At 38.0% G+C, this 4,404-nt stretch overlaps 1 long non-coding RNA gene across 2 annotated transcripts; it reads left to right on the top strand.

Moving 5' to 3' along the window:
• The first annotated feature begins 612 nt into the window (after positions 1 to 612).
• Positions 613 to 3,376, top strand: LOC147838560 (uncharacterized). 2 transcript variants are annotated; one of them, XR_015522201.1, is made up of 6 exons: positions 613 to 659; positions 980 to 1,094; positions 2,050 to 2,165; positions 2,341 to 2,426; positions 2,721 to 2,763; positions 2,861 to 3,376. It is a non-coding gene; the product is annotated as an uncharacterized LOC147838560 (long non-coding RNA). The 2 variants fall into 2 exon arrangements; XR_015522200.1 differs by lacking the exon at positions 2,861 to 3,376 and having other exon boundaries at positions 2,721 to 2,798.
• Positions 3,377 to 4,404: the final 1,028 nt, after the last annotated feature.

Genomic DNA, 4,404 nt, shown 5'->3' with positions numbered 1-4,404 from the left:
GATCTATCCTAACCCACTATAAGTAGCCTAGCTAGACATTACTCCCTTATCTTCGTTTTCCGAAGAAACCCCCCATCCACCCCTTTCTCCTCCTTTTCTCCTTTACAAAAAGGGGAGCTCTCGAGAACCACCTGATCTCGTACTCCCCTCACATGCTCTATGGACCTGGCGGGAGCCCTGGGCTCAACTATCTCCGAGCTCAGGGTTCTCTCCCGGGACAGCATGCCAAACCTGCTTACAGCTGTCAAGCAATATCTAAGTGTGAACTCTTGAAATATGTTTAAGAAAGTTGCAAGTGAAAATCTATGTCTCTGACTGAGTTTGCATTACTGCTTATTTTGACATCTGCTGGCTGAGAAAAGCTCATTTTCAACGTCCAATACAGAATGTGATAAAACCAGATCCAGCCACACAGCAAATTCATCAGAGTTAAATTCTCGGTGTTGAAGCATTTCAGAGTAAAGTGTTGAAGTTAAAGAGTTAGATTTTGACAAATGAATATAATAAAAGTTAGAATTGATTTTATTCAGTGAGAAATCAAGGAGTTATCTTTTCTACACTTGGTGGTGTTATTTCCAACATCCGGGAATTCATGCAGCCCCAGTCACTGAAGAATTTTCCAGACGCCATTTTCCATCTGAGGTTTAGAACAGCAACTGGTGAGTCAAACTACCTAAATGTTGGTATTTTACTGGCTTTCTTTAAGGAAATACAGTTGTAAACATATTGTTAATTTAATAACTTTAGAATGGAGTGACAATTTTAAACTTCTGCGGTTCATTCATGGTCGTTTGTGTATCTAGCTTAACTGCATTACTATTGACTTCTTTTCAACAATGTTTTTATATATGCTCACGCATACAAAGTGCATAAAAACATCAAATGTACATGTTCAACGCATTTCTGTCACGCTTAATGCCATTTTGTGCGTTGTTACCCATCTATAAATTAAAATCGACACTTCTCCTTTAATTTGAAGCAAACTAGCGAGGGAATCCCCAGAGCCGCCTAACAGCCTAGCCTACTCTGCCCGGATGCTAACGGCAACACAGGACGGTTTCCATAAGCTCTGGAGAGTTTCTAAAACATATCTGGTGAGTAAATCAACACATGCTTACTTGTAAAAGGCTTCCTGACTAAAACATATGATTATTTGTTATTCGTGTACGTTAATTTGGTTATTTTAAACACCGCGGCCCTTTTAAACTGGTTGATTCGTGGCCGTCCATATAAGTTACCGTTAGTCCATAGACTCGTGTGATAACGTACGCTTGAATTATATTAAGTGTTGACAACCATTAAAGTCGGAATGTTAACATTAATGTCTTTAAATGACCGCGTTTGCACTTTCTCGGACATTTAACGTTACAGAAGTCTCCCGGAAGTTGCGGGACTAACGTTAACGTTATCCCGCAAATGCACAGAGACTCCCAGATGCCCAAGTAGATGCCCGCAAATGAATGATTATTTCCCGGAAATCGCGCGTCTCCCGCCCGGTCATTAAACACTTTGCACACCCCTCTCCACCGCATCCCTCCCAGCTCTTCAGGTACGTCGCGCGCAAGTCACCCCCACCGCTCTTTAGGTACGTCGCGCGCAACTCATCCCATTGCTCTTCAGGTCCCACCTCTCCCGCTACCTCCCGCAAATCAACTCTGTATCCCCCGAAAATGACTTTTTCCAACTCGGGATGTCTGACGTTAGTAAGTTGGGCTATTTCTGTAGTCAGGAACATCTTAGTCAAACTTTTTCTCCCGCATGATATTGTGCTTATAGACGAAACCTAGCATGTACACAACATTTCCGTTTTATTAAAGACAATTTAGTGCGTTGTAAACAGCCACCTGTCTGTAAAATTAATCAACTGATTCATATTTGAGCAGCCTAAAGATGATACAGGTTTGATTTGTAGATTTATTATCAATAATCAACATCTGAATCAAAAGATATCTGAAAAGTGTGAGGCATACTTTGTGATGTTCATCTCTCTTTTTTATCTGAAGGTTATGCATATGTGTTAGATACTAATGTTTTGTTGTTTTTTAACAGCCACAGTTCTCTATACAATAACACAAGACCCTGTGACGGTGACGGATGGTGTATTTCCAGTGTTGGTGAAATGACCAAGCCCACCTTCTTGGTCATATGTGGTGATAATAATGAAGGTATGTTTGATAAAGTTCTGTATTTGTTTCACATAAGCTGAGAGGGTATTAGAGCATTAGAGAATACCACATGACATGAAGGTGATAAGTTTTGTATTGTGGGTGAACTGTTACTTAAATAATGTTTTGCTCTTTGCTTTGCACTTTTCCTCTTCTGCTTATCCTAATATTTTAGATTATATTTGGACCTGAAACATCTGCTAGACTCCAGGAAAGGTGGCGTCAATACTGGACCTGAAAGGGCCTAACAAGTTAAATCTGGTAAAGAAACGCGCACGCACACACACGCAGGCACACACTTACATAAAACTGTAAGTTTATGAATATTTTTTACACTGTGGCCAATATTTTGGGGAAGTCAGCATCACTAAATGATATAAAAGATTTTAAGCTCCTCTAAATTTTGCTCCAAGTGTTGTGTTAAATTCAGGATTCTGGACAGACAGCTGCCTGTTTTTCCAGTTCTAGTCATAGTGGTTAACCTAATTGTTTTTGGAGATCCAACAGTGATGTATGTGTTTTTTCTACTTTTCCATATCCTGTCACCTCAACCAGCTGGGAGAGTCAAGTTGTGGATCATCATGAAGATTTTCAAAAGGTGAGTTTAGATTTCTTGAATGTTTTATTTACTTTAAATGTTCTTTTAAATAAATCATAGAATTTGATTGCAATTTGTTTTCAAACATTTTTCTTAGTCATGCTAGAATCTTGAAGAGTTCTTAGATGAGCTTCACCCTATATCCGTGCATCAGGAACCACCAGACGAGCGATCAGCAGCTGCTACATCGTCATGGATAAAAAGGTCATCCTGTGGCTGGGAAGCACTTCATTCACAGGACATGCTTGATGAGATTTCCTAGCTAAAGTTTGTTTTCACACAAGTTTACAGCATTTATACCTTCATAAACTGCTGTGTTTGATATGGAGGACCAAGGAAACACCAGAACTGAAAGATTTGCAAGCGAAGTTGTTTAAAATGTTATTTCAGAAGAAAACTATGCGTTTAGAAGAAAACTATGAGTGACGCTATATTGAACTTTCAAATTGCACTGATGAAACATCAAGTTTGGACTAAAGGACTGAAACTATTTTGTTGATACTGTCTGCACTAATAAAACATTTAAAGCATATTTGACATTGTTGCATTTTAAAAACTGAATGAATTGTTGAAGCGGTGAATGTTTTCAAATAAAATGTTTTTTCTTTTGTAATTTACAGTCTATTTGACCTTTTTACCATATTTACACTCAAGAGAGTTGAATAAAATAACACATATTGTAGTAAAAAAATTACTACCAGGCGGTGTTAAATATAGTTACATTTTTAACTCTGCCCAGAGTTAAAATTAACCCTTACTTCGGTGTCAATGTGCCAACCCTTTTGAAAGTGTTGATTTAACTCAGTTTTGAATGGACCCCATGAGACACTTTCAAAGTGTTGAAATTAACACCCATAGAGTTGTTTTGGGTCCTCATATTTTGCTGTGCACTAAAATGCATCATTCTTTTTGTTTTAGATAACATTTCATGCACTGTTAAACATGTTAAAGCAAGTTGCAAGTGAAAATCTATGTCTCTGACTGAGTTTGCATTACTGCTTATTTTGACCTCTACTGGCTGAGAAAAGCTCATTTTCAACGTCCAATACAGAATGTGATAAAACCAGATCCAGCCACTGAAATGCATCATTCTTTTTGTTTTAGACAACATTTCATGCACTGTTAAACATGTCAAAGCAAGTTGCAAGTGAAAATCTATGTCTCCGACTGTGTTTGCATTACTGCTTATTTTGACCTCTACTGGCTGAGAAAAGCTCATTTTCAACGTCCAATACAGAATGTGATAAAAACAGATCCAGCCACTGAAATGCATCATTCTTTTTGTTTTAGACAACATTTCATGCACTGTTAAACATGTCAAAGCAAGTTGCAAGTGAAAATCTATGTCTCTGACTGTGTTTGCATTACTGCTTTTTTTGACCTCTGCTGGCTGAGAAAAGCTCATTTTCAACGTTCAATTCAGAATGTGATAAAAACAGATCCAGCCACTTAAAAGCATTTTCTTTTTGTTTTAGACAACATTTCTTGCACTGTTAAATATGTTTAGGAAAGTTGCAAGTGAAAATCTATGTCTCTGACTGAGTTTGCATTACTGCTTATTTTGACCTCTGCTGGCTGAGAAAAGCTCATTTTCAATGTTCAATTCAGAAAGTGATAAAACCAGATCCAGCCACTAAAAAG

This window comes from Danio rerio, chromosome 22 (assembly GCF_052040795.2).
Source record: "Danio rerio strain M-AB ecotype USA chromosome 22, GRCz13ab, whole genome shotgun sequence".
In the NCBI taxonomy this organism is placed as follows: domain Eukaryota; kingdom Metazoa; phylum Chordata; class Actinopteri; order Cypriniformes; family Danionidae; genus Danio; species Danio rerio.
The sequence above is the reverse complement of the archived record's forward strand: the minus strand, read 5'-3'. Positions and strand labels throughout refer to the sequence as shown.